Source organism: Clytia hemisphaerica, unplaced genomic scaffold, assembly GCF_902728285.1.
Source record: "Clytia hemisphaerica strain Z4C2 unplaced genomic scaffold, Clytia hemisphaerica genome assembly, whole genome shotgun sequence".
Taxonomy (NCBI): domain Eukaryota; kingdom Metazoa; phylum Cnidaria; class Hydrozoa; order Leptothecata; family Clytiidae; genus Clytia; species Clytia hemisphaerica.
In genome coordinates, this window is record NW_027104192.1 from 1,058,655 (window position 1) to 1,077,044 (window position 18,390).

General features: G+C 34.3%; 1 long non-coding RNA gene across 1 annotated transcript; it reads right to left on the bottom strand.

Moving 5' to 3' along the window:
- Positions 1 to 7,470: 7,470 nt before the first annotated feature.
- LOC136815086 (uncharacterized) lies at positions 7,471 to 9,096 on the bottom strand. The gene is made up of 3 exons (XR_010847674.1): positions 8,824 to 9,096; positions 8,299 to 8,455; positions 7,471 to 7,734 (listed from the first exon to the last, which is right to left on the bottom strand). It is a non-coding gene; the product is annotated as an uncharacterized lncRNA (long non-coding RNA).
- Between the last annotated feature and the right edge of the window lie 9,294 nt (positions 9,097 to 18,390).

The window sequence follows — 18,390 nt, forward strand, 5'->3', positions numbered from 1 at the left end:
ATTTTGAAAACAGTGACCAAGTTAAAAAATAAAGGAGATTATTTATATAATACACACAAGGGAATACAACAATATATTCTTAAGATGGAAAAATAAAAGATTGCCAAAAAGTGGAGTACACCATGAGTACTGATATAATGTGTTTTATGTGCAAACAGACTCAAGAAATTCTAGCTCTCAAATTAGATGAATAATCTTATAAAAAAGTACTTTTTACATTCAATGTTTTAAGCATTATTAAAAGTACTAACAGTAATCATCAACAATCTATAGGAAAGCACTTTTTCAACTTTCACAATTGTATGGAGTATTGTTTATAATTCTTTTGGTAGAGATTGTTGTTATATATCATTTCAAAAATTCTGCATTCAATCGTACTCTTTTATGCTTACTTGTAGGGGGTGGAAGATGCAGGGGCAGTACTCTCAGAGAAAATTCATGAAATGGGGGGTCATTATTAACTGATTTTGGGGTGATTTCCCCAAAAAACTCAAGGAAAATGAAGGTTTGGCACTTTATCAGGACAATTTGATAAATTAGAGGTCATTACAAAATGCTAATTGGGTGATTTTTCCCAAAAAATTGCAAAATGTCCACCTACAATTAAGCACAAGTGGGTAATAGACCTTTTTTTAATGAGGCCACCCTGTTGAATAATTATGTAGTCCAGCAAAAAAACAATGATATAGCCATGCATAATTATTATAATATGCATGAAACAGTAATTATGCATGGCTGTATCATTGTTTTTATGCTGGACTACATAATTATTCTACAGGGTTGCCTCTTTTAAAAAAGGTTTATTTTTTCAGAGGTCACCAATGCCTCTTTTTGTATAAAAGTACACCATATTTTCATATGATCACGTAAAAGTAATCTTAGTTTTGTTTTGCAAGTATAAAGTGGTATGAACTCTCCCTTCTTATGACATGACGAAACCAAAAATATTTCCTCGCATCACATTATCTTGAAGCATGCATGAAGGTTCACCTTTCCAGAAATTTCATTCTTCAACCAAATTCAATCAAATTGCTAAAATGTTGTTCCCTAACCTTTCTTCCAGTCTCTGTTATAAAAAAAATTTTGTTTTGTTTTTCTATAATAGTTTTCAAAAATAAAGCCAGCTAGCTTTTTTTCCATGTGAAATTCATCAATGTCCAATGATGGGAGAAGAATCTCTACGACCCTGCCTATGCCCCGGACAGTCCGGGGCAAATGTCTGGGGTTTGAAAAAAATAACTTTTTCCCCGGACCTACGTCCGGGGCTCCAATTTTTGCGCCATAAATTTACCCCGGACGTATATATAGATTTTTTTTATAAACTAGGCAAGGTTAATAAATTAATTAAAAATAAAAAAACTAACTTTACTTACCTTTCTCTGTCTGATCAGGATCCATTTTTCAGCTTTCGGTTAGATTTTAGAATTTGATTGCTGAACAAACCACGCTTGAGATTTAAGGTTCAAATACAGGCCTCACACACGAAACGCCAAAATCAGGACATTACAAGATCTTTTGGAAGACGGCGTTTGTCCATGGAAGAATATTTCAATGAATTAGAAAAAAGCCCGCGCGGTCAGCGATTCTATAAAAAGCGACCGCGCGGGCTGTCTGGGGCGTCCGGGGTAGTCTCTCAAAAACAAATAATACGGACCCCGGGCACGCATCAAAAAAACCCCGGACTGTCCGGGGCATAGGCAGGGTCGTGAATCTCTCGAAACGTAGCAATGTGAAATTCATCAATGTCCAATGATGGGAGAAGAATCTCTCGAAACGTAGCCAATCGCAAATCTCGTGATCCATATGTAGCTAGGTAGATTTTTCCCCGTGATATTCCCGATGCCCGATGATGGGAGAAGAGCCAAACGTAAATTCGTGATTATATTCAAGACACGATAAACTTCCACCAAATATTCACAAATAAGTTCTTTCCCATAAACAAATTCCAAACTTCATTTATCAAGCAAAATTGATTTAAGTTTTGTTTTTGTTGGTATGAATGCTTTTCTTCTAAAGATAAACCAAAACAAAAATGTTTCCTCAGAATGAAAGTCTTTTTCTTTTGTCTCTCTTCACCACATCAAACAAAAGCAGATGAAAATTCCATCACACAGAGTCTTTGTCAAAATCATCATACATTGCTTGATATTGTTGTGTGATTCTCAAATTTACTGATTAAATTGAACCAAAAATGTCCTCAAAAAGATAAGTAATTGCCTGATTATTACCACTTTTCAGGACTTCAATTCCTTTCTTTAAAACACTGCATTGAACGCTTGCAAAGAAGTGAGGTCGTTTGCCGTACGAATGGCTACCCTTCAAATCATTTCAATATTTTGCCGGCGACGACATGCGACTGAAAGTTATTTTTGTAGGAGAATCTTTTACGCTCAAAACGGTCGGTCTCGTATTTTCGAGAAATTTCCTTGAACCACCTCAAATTTGCCATTTCACTGGATGCATTTTCTGAACCAGGTTCAAAATCGAAGATTTTCCTAGCACAGAACACAGCTAGATATCCCGCAAAAAAAAGTCATAACAAAGATTTTTTACAGCGCGGAAAAGCTAGCTACGCCGTACACACATAACCTAAAGATTTTTTAGCCCATAAAAAGCTAAGTTTGTCGCGCACACCACGGAAACGCACGCCACATGCATACAACCCCTGGTAAAATAATATCGAGATATGACCAAAAAGAAAAATCAGTTCCGATCAGAAAACTAGATTTTACTTGAAGAAATGGTCTTTGTTTTTTTTATGTACTAAAAGGGTTGGGGTGGTTCAGCTGAACCATTTGAACCCCCTCAGATCCGCCGCTGTGTATGCAATGACATCACTAATTATCATATGTTTCTGCATGTAATAGCAGACTGAGTGGCGCTCACAGACGTGGTAGGACTTTTTCAGGCAGTAGGGGTAAAAATGAAGGACTCAAACTCAATTGGGATTGATATCCCCATGTTTTTTAATGGCTTGGGATTTGAACCCGGGGTGGGACACTCGGTTTCAAAACGATGGCATGTGTCGCCTAAAAATATAGCTTTCAAAATCGGACCCTTACAGTGCAGGCAGCCCTTGAGCAGTTAAAAGGTACCCTTACAGTACATTTTACCGAACGTTTTTTCTCTTACAGGGTAGTTAATTCCATATCTTAATTTGCTGAAGCAACTTGAAAATTAGCATAAGGTTGTCGACACATTGTGAAAAATAAATCAAAAATGGGGAGCGAGCTAGAAATCTTAACATACATCAGATTTTTTTGTCAGACTTTTAATTTAGCAGTCCTAAACACACCCTTACAGTGTACCCAGCTAAAAGAAGACCCTTATAGTACATTCTATCAAAAATACACCCTTACAGTGTATTTCGAGGATTTCGAAAAACTTACCCTTAAGGGTAGCACATGCCGTAGGTCGGACCATAGAGTGTCCCCAAGGATTTGAGCTCGATTGTGTTCAGGTCAAAAAAATTTAGTCGGGATGAAAAAAGTAAGATATTTTGCAGTGAGAATTTGTTCTTCTCTGACGTCAATCAGAAATGTAAATAAAGCCTGGGCTACACAAGGACGAGGTTGGGCTCCAACCACTGAGCCGAGCCAACCACGATTTTTAAAGTTTTCCGGGAAGAAAGAGTTTAACCCGACTGGTTATGTCGCCGCATCAAAGGGCGACTTCAACCCTCTCCGCCCAGAGCTTTAGCGTGGGCTGCCATCGAACGATATCACAAAAAAAGATTCGTACTGAAAAAAACAAGATTCTTAGTAAAAAAACCCACAGGGGTGTGGACGAACCTTTTTAGGGTAAATTTTTTCTCTGAAAATGTGTCTATACCCCCTGGAAAAGTGTTAAAATCTGAAAAACTCCTGGAAACATTTCTTCCACCACCCCCTGGAAATTTTTTTCTCATGGTTCTGGTGGTAGGGTGGACGAAGTAAAATAACCCCCTGGAAGAATTCATATCATCATTTAGCCCTCTGGAAATTGGTCATAAATTTTTTTATACCCTGGAAATTTTTGTAACTTCGATTTGACCCCTAAGTCAAATATCTGGAGGACGATGCTTACTTGTCTAACCCCTGGAAAATAGTCTCAATTTTACAGAAACCCCTGAAAATTTTCCAAATATCCGCTGGAAATTTTAATCAAAATACCCCCTGGAAAAGTTCGTCCACCCCTATGTATGGACATAAAATGGAATGGCCCACTCAGCTTAACTGTATTTCTATTATTTCATCGTCATTTAAAACACATTTCTGAATTTGTTTTGATCTGATTACCCATTTTAAAGCTATGTTTGTCTTTTTATTTGTTGCCTTAGGGAATTGAATTGAGAGAAATTCCTTTCTTATGGGAAATTCCCCTTTTGAACCGCAAGTAATTATTAACCACTCTGACGAAGGCAAACTTGATATAACCGCATCGACCCAAGAGAAGTTGTCGATTGACTAATCCCGTAAAATGGCAGATGAGCACGTTCCTTAGAAGGTGACAGGAAAATTGCCCCCCAGACATTTGCCACCCAGTATTTTGCCCCCCGGAAAATTGCCCCCTAGGGTAATTGGCCCCCGGATATTTGCCTCAAGAATCTTGCGCTCCCCCAAACAAAGTAAGTTACGTAGGCAAGCTGCAGATCTGGGGACAACACAAGAAAATCGTCTAACCGTTACAAACCCACACACGGCAAGATTTTTTTGAAAATCGTCTCGCTGTGCGGTTTGGGACAGGCATTATTGATAACAACTTGTTGTTTAGTTGGCGCATGTCTTTCTAAATTAAATAGTTTTATTGTTTTAAACCTTAATATTAATGGGATTAATTTTCGCGGGTATTAAATTTCGCGTTTGAGCTCATCCACGAAATCTCAAAATTTCGTGGGGACGTCATTTCAAGGATGACTCTATTGTTAGATAATATTTTCACGATTTTGTGCTTATTTTTGCTATTTTACTGTGGAACTAACGCATGATGGTTGTGAAATACGTAATAGTTATCACACGGTACTGAGTACAATTTTAGTGAAATCAACATCAAAACATTCGAAAATAATAGGAATGCTCTTTAAAAGATCAAAACACTCTTATTTGACAACTTTTTTGTGATTTGAGAGGAAAACGAAGAGATTTCGGTAAAAGATACAACAAGAAAGTTCAAAATACGATCTCTCGCTTACCAGACCCCTTTTTGAACGCAGTCTTCTATTTGTACATTTATGTACGCGTTGTTAGCCAATCAGATTGCTTACATTTTTCATGTTGATGATATAAGCATTATTAGCGGTTCTTTGATGGCGGTAAACATGCTATAAAAGTGGTCTTTTGCCATTTTTTTGGGTTTTAATTAAAACAAAATTGCGGATAAGAGCTTTTCAAATTTCCATTGGGACTTATTTTCAAGGACGACAACCTAATCCGCGAAATTCGTGTAATTTAATCCCCACGAAAATTAATCCCATTATGCATTAATAAAGTACTGTTCAAAAGCGATTGCAAGAGAAATTTGAATCGTGTGGACATCGAAGCATCATATACTTTATCGGGGAAAATAATTTCGGGGTTTAAAAATATCGGGTGAAAATTTCGTCTCCAAGAGGTATTTTCATCACTTTTCCCCGACCAAAATTTTAAATTCGTCACTTTTCCCGACCAAATTTACAATTTAGTCATTCGACCCGACTAAACTTTCCAAATAAAATGGTTTCCTTTCCTAGCTCGAAAACTGATCTTGTAATTCGACGTTTATTATCAAGTTTGAAGTTTAATGACCAAAGTTTTAGGGTGTACTGAAAGTTTAAAGCTAATGAGTTTAACATGTTTGAATCATAAAACTTTTTTGTTGATAGAATAAGGAAAGTCTAGAAAAGAAAATAATTTTTACTACTTCTCTTGCTGCCCATAACCTATAAGGTCTTATTCTAATTGAGACCTTCAAGGGTTTGTTATTGTATCTCGATTGAAACCATTAGGGTGTTCGAAAGAGACCATTATAGGAATGATAATTTAAACCTTTTAAGGTCTTGATTGTAACTAGACCATTAAGATGTCCGAAAAAAAACCATTAGGATGTTTGAAAGAGACCTTTTAAGGACTCATATCGGAGTCCTTTATCGCAGAACCTATACGGTCTCATTCTAATTCAAACCTTCAAGGGCTTGTTTCAAAATAAGCCTTATACCGACTGTGACCATTAGGATGTTCGAAAGAGACCTTTATATAAAGGCATTTATTTCAGGTCTTGATTGTAAAACACAGAAAATGTTATCACAGGACTTTTCTTTATATTTCAGGATTATGAAGTAAACAAAAGCTAGAAGATCATCAGTGTTGAAATATAATTTTCTTTTTTGAAATTCATAGAAAAGTTAGTCAAAGTTATAATAATCTATAATGTTTAGTACAATTGTTAGGAGTCTTGACAAATACTCTGATCTTGAGATTCGTTCTTCTCCTCTGTCTGTAGCTTTAGAAGGATTTTTCCGATCATAATAGATTTAGTATCGTTGGAAAGATTATCATTTATCATTTTTGCAGTAGTGATTCCAACAATACTAAAATTATTATGATTGAAGAATTCCTCCAAAACCTATAGCTATAAGAAAATAACTGCACCCTTATCGTGAACAGACTTGAGTTTCTTATTTTAAATCATGCAAATTAAGCAGATATGAAATCAAGAATCCATTTGAGGATTTTGAAAGAAGAAAACCTTGTTTTTCGATAAGTCCATTCTCTATTTTGTGGCTCATAGACACCTTTTAAAACGATTTCAGACTGAATAAATAAAAAAATAGAATAAATATAATAGTATATAATTTATGAGATCAATAATTATATTAGATATTATATCATTATACTCAAGTTTTTTTAAATAAGAACATAAAGCTTCGAGAGGTCAAAAAATTAAGAACATTTTAATTCAAGGCTAATTTGTGTAGCATGTCGATAATTGTTTGAAGCCAGCTGACTTAATAAGTGAGGAAATCGCGTTTAGAGCCAATAAAGTCCCCCAGAGAAAATTTTGAGACTTAAATTAAAAGACTTAATTAAGAACATTTTGAGGCTTGAAATAAAAAAAGCTAAGAACAAAGATGGCTTCTTCGAATTTTGATGTTCCTATAAAAAACGCGTGTACTATTTGTTAGAATATACAGAATAATTAGCTAGAATAATTGGAATAAATAAAAATGCTCTTGCACGAACTCTTATGAACAGCTTTTGATCCTCTTTGATAAAAATTGAATCTTTTACAAGGTAGTTTGACTCCACAAAGAAATTGAGAACTAGAGAACCAAATAGAAGAATGCAATCTTTATTTCAAATTTGAAAATCAATTCGTCTTTTTCGGTTTCTCATGCGATTTAGTACTAAATGATTTGAGGAGAGCTTTTTCAACTTATTTATTAACCCACTAACTCTGCTAAATGTTTTCCAATGTCCAAAATGTATTTTGAATAAAACTTAATGAACAACTCTTTTGGGTAGGCCAGGTTGAATACATAATACGTTGCGATCATCACTGCAAATGCTTCGATGAAATCATTCGCCTGAGCAACCAACTGTCCCTCGATTTTAACATCAAATGAGGCACTCTCAAGGAGAGCAGTGCTTAGGTCAGTTTCGTTGAATGATGCTGATGTTCCAACCAGCCTTGGATACGTTTTTGTTGGATCAAATATTGCAAAAGTACTTTCTCTAAGTAGAAACGAAACTAACATCAGTTTCAAACAATTCTTCACATCTAAAAAAAAAACAAAGAAACGATAAATCAAGTTGTAGTAAATTTTCTTATTTAAGTGCTGTACATTTTTTAAAAACAAATAATCCTGTAGAATTTCAACAAAAAAGGGTCTTAGGCTAGAATTTGGCCCAGAGGTCACTAAGGGGTTATATAGGGTGTCCGGAAAAAGTGGATAAAAAAAGATATAAAATAAAATCCTCTAAAACGTTTATCTTGTGAAATTTGATTGAATCACTACATCATGAAAGCTCTTTGATTATTCAATAGATATCAATATCCAAAGTCAAAATAGTTATTTTTTGCAAAGAAAAAGATAAATAATAATTAATTAAAAAATGCGACATGACTGATGAGGATTTTATTATATATAGATTTTTTCTGTAGATGTAACAGAAAAAAAAGATCTCTAAAATCACAAACGTGCAGAAATCGCCCTATGCGTGTTCTCACCCTGATTTTGGCCCTATAATTACACGGGATTCCATAATAACTCTATTATTACCAATTCGCGAAATAAATTCCCTCTGAAAAAACTTTTCATGCGGAGGGTTTCAAATTACTTACATAATTTCGACTCTTCTGTTTTACAACCAGCTAGCATTGCTCTAACATTGGTTAAGTAGTTTTTTTCCACCGTTGTAGTGATACGAAGGATGGGTATATTCTTTATGGTTTCCAACCGACTGGTGGTGGACCATCCTCCAACCAAACTCAGAAAGATCTCAGATAGTTTGGGAATTGGCTAATACTCTCTGGTATCTAAATAAACGCAAATTTCCACCTGAGACATTCTTAAACCACCCTACCAGCTTATCAAAATTTGAAAAAATATTTTGAAAAATTCCTCATTTCACCTCAATTCTTGGATATCAACCCCTTTCTAAGAAAAAGAAAGTCCTTTTTAAGGCAATTAATTTTTCCAACCCCCTGCTTATTCCAGACCCCCGTCTGTTAGAGACCTGGAGTACTTATAATTCAATGATAACAAAGATGACCCCTGAATACAGTTTTCTAATAGTGCAACAAGACACTTGGAAATCGTTAATAAGAAATAATAAGAAATTTATAAAATTAATAAGAATATCTCACCTCGCTCTTTGTGGCAAGCAATGGATATGTGGAAATGATCATTTTCCTCCTGTGACTGGTCGTTTTCTCCTTCTTCTCTTTAAAAGTTTACAGCATCCTCATGATTGTGATGTGAATTGATCAAATAGGTCAATTTCTCAATTATTGCTTTGGACATGTCTACGTAATTACTGTTTGTTGGAAAGCTGCAAAGAAAAAAGAAGTAATTGATACTCTTGGATCTCAGTAGACTCCCTCACTAATTGACTTTTCTAAAAAAATTCACTCAGGACATTCTTAGTCCACTGACCATCACTAGCTAAATATCTCTAGCATTTTTAAGCCAGAGGTTAGTAAATCCGTCAACTCTATCAAAGAAATTGCAAACTAGAGCACTTTGCCTTATTTATTGGGTGTATTGACTCAGCTATAATTTCTGAATAAAACGGGCAAACGTTAAGGAAAAAAAGAGCGATGCGCGGGCGGCGGCGGGTGTTGTTTTTTCGGCTTCCGGTAATTTTTTTCTGTTCACTGCTAGGGTACACCATTTTAAAACGGCATTTTTTGCAGTCATAGCTAGCAAACCGAGAAAACTCTTGTGGCTTCAAGCCAAACCATTCAAGGTCATTTTGACAAAATCATCGGTTTGAAGATGTGATTTATATAGCAAATTTTGGACCAATTTTCGCTTTGGGATAGAAGTTAAACACAATATAGCAAAACTGCTTCGCTCATAAATTAACTCTCCAATAAGGTAATTCTACGTATGCAGTATTCCAAGATGGTATAATACGTTTGTAATAGTTGTCGTATGATTTTGATTGAAAAACACGATAATATATAATAATTCCAAAGTAGATTTTGGAAGCCAAATTTTGCTTAGAACATATTTTTTAAAGATCAATTTTAAGATTCTTTGCTCTTCTCCCTAAGGTTCCCATCTTGTTCACCGATGAGGTTTTCAAAGGGATGTGCTGCCTCAAAAGACATCGTCACCTCAACAATGTCAAAGAAACTAACAAGTTGTTACTGGCAACAAGCGGGGACCATGCTATACAAGGTAACTTTTGTCTCACATTGTGAAGTAATATTTTTAGAAAAGAAACTTTTGCGGGAAGATAGGCAAATTTGTAAAATTAAAATTGGTTATATGTATAGTTATTAATGGTTGTTAATTTTTGTTAAAATTTATCCATGCATCCATCGACCTAAAATTTATCCCAAACTATTTTTTAAGTCGGTTTGATTAAGTTTGATTTAATTTAAGGAACGAGTTTTTGAGTGAACTATATTTCGTGAATCAACAGTAAAACTCTAAAAGATCGAAAATCTCTTCGATTAAGTTAGCATTTTCTAAGCTCTATGGGAGCTTTTTCACACAGCGGGATGAATATAACAATAGCGTTCAGTTTGAGGTCGTCCGCTTCGCGTCGGGCCCAAATGACGCTATCGGGCTTATAATCAAACAAAGAAATTTTAGAAGATAAATGTCACTTTCTTTAAAAATTTTCCCGCACTCCCTGACCGCGCACAATTTCGGTATTAAATTTCACGCATTTTTGGGCCTCTGCGCGAAATTGCACGAAAATTAGTACGCGCGAAAATTAGTACCAATAAGGTATGTAAAAATTAACAGTTAAAATTCTTTTTTTTTGTTAGATCACAAAAGTGAAGTCCAGAAAACTTGTAATGCTTTGGCTTAACATAGAATAACAAACATTGGAATAAAGGTCTGTTAAAGAGCATCAATTGTATTTGCAACGAGGGGAGAAAAGATTGTGATCACTCAAAAAGAAGCTGTTATATTTTCTTTGTAGGCGGTAATTGATTGAGCTGCTGATTATAATTACTGATTATAATTACTCTTCCCATTTCAACCAGAGATTGTTCAAAAGCACTAAATTTAGCCCTTAGGAATATTGTTTTCAAGTTTAGTATTTACCAAGAGGTCAAAAATAGGATAAACAGGCTATGAAGGCTATTTTATGGTTGCAAGGAATCACGGGGTAATTATACGAGATTTCACTGTACCTGGTGACCCACGAAAAAGTTCGGACAGTTTTCGTTGGCTAGGGTCTGAAATAAAAGTAATATAAACTCAATCATTTTTTAAAAGATAGAGGATGCTCTAACTTAAACTTTGAGCTATTACTTTTTAAATTTGGTTCAGTGGTTCTTCATTTATGAGCTTTTAAAGTCAAAAACAAATAAGAACGAAGTAGATTTATATAAATTTATTGTAAATATTTTTATCAAAAATATTTTGCAAATGGGCAAAATTTGCCTTCTTTATGAAAATGTTGCGTCTTATGAAAGAACAGAGAGTGTGGGTTTGCCTGGAATATGCTAGAAAGTGTATGGTGGTGCATGGCCTACTAAAAATACGGACATATATGTCACATTTTTTTCAAAAAATTAAGAGGCCTAAAAAGTTTTACTACCGAATGGCACTGTAGACTTGAAAACTATTTATACTTTCTCTTTAATTATACTACCTATTCATTGACTGTTATTGATTTTCTATTGTTATAAAAGATTTATTAAAAAAAAACTTCATTAAAAATTCATTACATACAAAGTAAATAAACAGACAGGTACTTTACAATAAAACAATAGGAAAGAAAAACCGATTATTTTGTATGGCGCGCCAAAGCGGAAATAAATACTATCTTTCATTTCGCGGCACTATCTTTCATTTCGCGGCACTATCTTTCATTTCGCGGCACTATCTTTTATTTCGCGACGCTATCTTTATTAAAATGACACTATCTTTTTTAAAACGATCTTTCCAATCTTTCCAAAAAAACATTATCTTAATTGAAACAATACTATCTTTTTTACGGGATACTATCTTTTTTTATGGAAGCCGAGAGGTGCCATCGACAAAAAAATATTTAATTTCAGAAAAAAATAATTAATTTTAGAATAAAAGAATATTTAATTTTAGAAAAATAAATTTGAATTCAGAGAAAAATATTTGATTTTAGAAAATAAATTTAAATTTAGAAACAAAATATTTAATTTTAGAAAATTTAATTTAAATTGGGAAAAAAATATTTAATTTTAGTAAAAAAAAATTTAACTTAGAAAAATTATCAATTTAGAGAAAAAAATTTAATTTTACTTTAGAAAAAAAAATTAAAACCTTAAAACATACCTTATTGGAACTACTTCTCGCGGGTTTTAATTTTAGCGCTTTTCGCGGTTTGTTATGTACATTAATTTTTGTTACCGAAGTCTAACGCAACCGTTACCTACCTATTTATGATACTCTACTTTTATGAAAAAAAATAAATTTTACCTACGTTGTTATTATTATGGGAAAAAATGTCAGCGGAAAGTGACGAAAATTTTGAAGGGGTGACGAAATTTTTCCCCAACAAAATTTATTCCCGACATTTCATCACCTGACCAAAACTTTTTTTACCCGATTTTTTTATTCCCGACCAAAAACTTTTACTCAATTTTTCCCCCAACCAAACTTCAAATCCAAATTTTTTACACCTTTATTAACCGAAATTAGTGTTTTATTTTATAAACGTCGAATTACAAGATCTATTTTCGAGCTAAGTGAAGAAAACCATTTCATTTGGACAGTTTAGTCATGTGAAAGTGACTAACTAAATTGTAAATTTGGTCGGGGAAAAGTGACGAATTTGAAATTTTGGTCGGGAGAAAGTGACGAAAATACTTCTAGGTGACGATTTTTTTACCTGACGAAATAAACCGCACTTTTTGCGCCCTTTTTTGGCCCAAACTTGCCCAAAATAATTTTTTTTCTTTAAAATTCGGTTCTGTCAACTTGAATTGTTTGTGGATTGACATCTATGTGATGTGCAAAAAAATAATTTGGTCTGAACAAAAGTCAAATCCAAAGACAAATCCAGGAAGTATGAAAACGAAAGTTGTACGTAAGTGTGCCGCCTGGGAGGAATCAGGCCAAAAAGTTTTTATTTTTTCAAATTTATTTATACGGTGGACTTTTGGTGTAAGCATGCACGGAATCAGGCAAAAAAGGTTTTCGCTTTTTTGTCTCCCAAAAAAAACTTTTTTCTTAAAACATTTTTTTTGAAAAAGATAGTATTGTTTCAATTAAGATAATGTTTATTTGGGAAAATAGTGTCGCGAACGGAAAGATAGTGTCGCGAACTGAAAAATAGTGTTGCGAACTGAAAGATAGTTTCGCGAAATGAAAGATAGTTTCACGAACTGAAAGATAGTGCCGCGAAATGAAAGATAGTGCCGCGAAATGAAAGATAGTTTCGCGAAATGAAAGATAGTATTTATTTCCGCTTTGGCGCGCCATAATTTTGTGCGAGTGTGTGCACAAGAGTTTATGGTAGTTTGTTGTGTGAGATGTGTGGAGTGTAGTGTGTAGAAAGAAATTAGATGGGATATTTTTTTCAAATAGTTATTTCATGGATTATAGATATACTAACTGACTTTTTCATTTCAGAAGGTTATTTATATGATTATATGAACATAAAATTATGGTTACCAAATGCTCTACTACAACGAAATGCAAGACTGGGTATTCTTGCATAACTCTATCTTGTAGGCCACAAGCCACGACCCTACTGGTAAAATCGTAGAGATAATGTACATTTCATTTTTCTTTGAGCAAACGTAAAGAGGAACTGATGAATAACAAATGGATTCGCCCAATCGTGCTCACTGGACTCCAATAAAACATACAGTTTTATGTGAACACACAGTATTCTGAGTATAAATGTTTGACACGAAATCGCCAAAGGGCTTCACTCAACTGGGATTTAGGTCATTTAGACCCTGTTCTTCCAACAAAACATTCTAAGGAGCTTGACTGAGCTTGAAAATCGGTGTACCAACTACAAACAATATCTTGTAAGCCCCTTGTAAGCCTCCATCAAACAAAACTCACAAGAAGACCATTTAACAAGGAATTCAAATCCAGAGTCATTATTATATGTTAAAACTCGATTGACTTTAAACAAATCAAATCTCCATCAGAATTTACTTTTCAGAATTGAAAACACTGTCGTTCTGTGGCTTTCATACTTACTTATGTTTGAATTTGTAGTAGTGTCAGTGATCGAACGATATTGTACTAATGAACGATAAAAGCTAGGTACATTCCTGTTGCAGAGTAAATGGAACTTAAGTTTATGAATATTTTCTGCCTATTTCTGTCTATATCTAATCGTGTTTTTGCTTTGTGGACTTATGAGAGATCAAAACCTCCTGTATGTACTTTGATGATTCAAACCCTTGAACCACTAGTACATCACGAGCTGCTATCGTAAATAATGAGCAGTTGTAATTGTTGGCTACAATTTGGTTTTTAAGAGTACGTTTTTCAAAAGTGACCCTCGCTTTTCTCAGTATCGTCAAATGAACGGTGGTAAATTTTTGGTGCGTGATATGATATACTTTGGAGAGAATTTTAGCATTTCAAGCTAAAAAATCAAAGAGGGTGCTAACTTCTTGGAGGATGATATGAAGTGATTACATGTATGAAATTTATGCTGATGAGGCTGTGAAGCTATGAAGTAGTAACCGTAGTAGTTTTGGTTTGCTTTTGCAGAGAAAAAGTGTTTGAAATGCTTTGGGAGTCTGCAGGATCTGTGCCAAAGAGTGATGTCTTCCTTTTAATGTAGTATGGTTTAATGTGATATTATTGTTCCACTTTTGATTTGAATTTGGGTTTGACTTTAGCTCCCTACAGCCAGTTAAGAATAATCATGGAAGACTCATAATTCATAATTTTAAAGCTAAAAGAAGCTCACAATAACTTGTCTTGCAGCCTCTCGAACACTCTCGTTTTTAAACATAACATTTTCATTCTCCGGTATTTATATTATTCTGTATTGTTTGTTGGGTATTTTGTTTACTGTATTTTTCTTTGTGTATTATAAATGAAGAAGAAAAATCAAAATATAAAAGAAATATGGTTTACAAGCTTGAAAAAACAAGCCAAAACCATGTGTCTTTCCAGCAAATATGACCAAGATTATAATAGTAATAGTAATAAATCAACAAATATTAGGCCTCTTAATTTTTTGGAAAAATTTGACATATATGGCCGAATTTTTAGTAGGCCATGGGTGGTGGTTCTTTTCTGAACGAATAACTTGTTAATAAATTTTGTGAAAGTAAAGAATCTAAAAAAAGTTTTAAAATTGAATAAAAATATCTAACATGCTCTTTTCTAACGATTTAACGACCTTGCTTGATTGATTGATAATGAAACAATTTGATACCTCTTTTTTGACGTAATTTCGCTCTTTCTGAAAAGTGAATTTTGACTTTAAAAGCTCATAAGTAGGGAACTTGTGGGTCAAATTTAAAAGCTAACAGATTAAACTTAGAATATAAAGTTAGAATATCTACTTTCTACATATTAAAATTTCAAGCACTTCAAACATTTGTTCGGCCTCGAGACACCGAAAACTGTCCGAACTTTTTCGTGGGTCACCCGGTATATTATTTAAGAAGTATACTTCCTTACCATAGCTGGGGCTGATGATCCAGCTTTCTTTTTCCCAGGCACGTAGCAAAGCTGTAGCCGTTTTGCTAAGGCAATCTCGATTGGGTCGGTCAACATTTCGATTTCTTTGCCCTTCTTCCACCTCCCACTCTCCACACCTTCCCAATCTGCCAAGGTTAACTTTATAACCTCTGCACCCCGTCGCGCATTGAATGTTAGAGATCGGCCGAGACCAAATTTGTTTAACGACCGGTATTGAGCTGGAGTGCCCTGGTCGGAATTGATTAAACCTGTCAGCTCCACAATTTTTCTGAGCAATAGCTCTTAAAAACATCAATATCCTCTTTTTCCGGTAGCACAGATGGCATCATTTGGCATTTGTTTTCTTTCACTATCCGGGCATTGTCTTGATATATTTTAAAGTCTGCCTCGTATAGAGCTTGAAATGATTGGAACGCTTTCGTCTCTTCACCGCATTTAATTGCCTCGCATTCTGCTGCGTGGCTCAGACCTTTCAATCTGTACCCACATATTTGGCTGGGAGATTTCGCGGGGACCAGTATATTCTGAAAATAGATAAGGATGATCTTGTAAACAGATTTTCGAAGTCATTGGAACTATTTTTGGTACTTTAAAGCTCTTTCCCACCCATCGAAAATATGAAACTATTTCTTATAAAAATTATACAGGGTGGACAAGAAAAAAATGGTCGCACAAGAACGTTGCTACTTGCACACCAATTAGTGCCATAGAAGTTTTAGAAGCTTCTTATTGTCTTTTTAGAATATTTTTAAAATCTTAAGACATTCTATCAGTTTCTGACAATCCATTCCAAATTTCTTTGTTGATAAATTACAAACCCATTGTTTTATCGTTAAGTATAAGGAGATTGCTGTTATAGGGTGTTTTTCCACTGACGGCTCAAGCTAACAGGAAACGTGTATTATTGGTATTATATTTTGCGTGTATTAAATTTCGCGGGTACTTAATTTCGCGATTATTTAGGCCAAATTTCGCGAAATTTTATACCGTTTAAATTTTTGAAAAAATACAAAATCGTGAAATTAAATACTCGCGAAAAATTTTCAAAGTAGTTCGAAAATCGAAAATACTTATTTGTTACTCTTAATTACAATTTTTGTCACTATTTGGTATGTTTACACCCAATACGTTGTGTTTCATACAAAATCAGCCATTTTCTTGCTTTATTCCCACTTTTTGAAGATGCATAATTTAATGAATCGCGAAATTTAATACACGCGAAAATTTCCAGGAACTGGCAATCGCGAAATTTAGTACACGCGAAAACGTTTCCTCGAAAAAATTTCGCGAATCGCGAATCGCGAAATATAATACTAATAAGGTAGCACAGAAGTATTCTTATATTTTGTGGATGAAAAGAGATGGTTACACGTTTATGTTTTCTTTTGAAAAAAATAATTTCATTTTCCACAGCAACATAGCAGAAAATCACAAAATCTTTTGTATTTCCTGATCCGCTTATCCAGGCTCTTGTGTCCTCTCAAACATGCCCTCGACCATGTATCTAGTGGATTAAAAATTAAGTGCAAAATACGAAAGATTCAACGTTTTTCTCAAGTTCTTCCCTTTGCTAAAAAGAAAAAATTAACGTGCAACCATCTCTTTTCATCCAAAGATTATATGAATAGTTTGGGCTATTCATCGAAAAGTTACTGGCGTTAAAGTCGCCGTGATAATTGGTTTCATGAACTGTTGAGAGATATCGCCATCACAATATTTTTCTCTCTTTTTGTTATGTTATGAAGGAATCCTCGTCAAACTTTTTTTAAATTGATGTAATTAACATTCAAATTTTTGCCGTAGGCCAAGGCTTCGGCAAAACATGCAAATTTTATAACGTATAAAAAAAATTGAATAGAAAACGTGAGCACACTTTAAAAAATCAAAAATGTAATTTTTTCTCTTTGTTTTGGTTCCTTTGCTTGATTTGAAATGCCGGAAAAGGGGATTCCTTCGCTCAAAATGGCATTTCTAATAGAATTCAAAAGAATCTGCAAGCAATTACAAATGCCAGGCCGGTCTAAACGCAGCCAATGTTTGAGAAAACTGCTTTTGAAATTATCGATTACATTTACAGGCCTCCCAGCCAAAATTTCCAAATTATTTAGCCCAAAATTTACTTTCTTGCCCGAACTTCAAATTTTGAACAACCGTAGAAATTCCCAATATTGTAGAGGACTAGAATTTCCATACAAATTTGGCGAAAAACAGATGAAAACTAGATGTCGTTTTTACGGACACCCTGAATATCAAGATGACTTCGCTGTAATTTGAACAGTTTGGTAATTTAATTTCATTGTTTTAACATTTCAAGTTGTTCCAAACCCTACCCCAAGAGAGCAAAAAGCAAAGATGACTTTAGTTTGACCGTATCACGCGCGTTTCAGCAAGAAGTTGGGGTGTGCCACTGAGCAAGTATCGTGAAAATCGATTCGTCAAAGAAATTACATTACCGATTCCCACAACAGTTGTGAAAAAGCACCCGTAGTAAAATTATTTTCTTTTTAAACCTTTCTTTATTCATTTTTATGATTTGAGCATGTTAAGCCCACTAGCTTGAAACCCGCAATGTGAAAACACCCTATTCTTTTTTTGTCAGAGATAAAATTCTTTCGAGTTACTTGAGACGGAAAAGACAAACAAAACATATTGAAAATGACATTAAGAAAAGCCAAGTTTGCCGTGGCTACAGCAAATAAAAACGTGTTAATGATCGTTTTTGAGCAAATCTTTCTTTGTACAGTGGATAAATGGAAATGGCCCAGAGGTCGTCAATTAAACGAGGATTCTGACCAGAAGATTTGTTTTACACGAAAATCTTTCTACTTGTTCTGACACATGACTTTTTTACCGGGATACCCTGTATTGTTGATTTGCAGTAAAGCACAGAAATCAGCCAAAGATCTCATTTATCTAGCTCAAAGAACTTTAATAATGCCTATTTCTGGTGTAGAAGATAAGGGAAAGTAATTTTAAACTCTATTTTTTTCGAATTGGTTTGAGCTTTCGTCATAAACTTTAGATGTCACTCAATAGTCAATACTTTGAAAAGGAAATTATTTAAATATTGATAATTACGT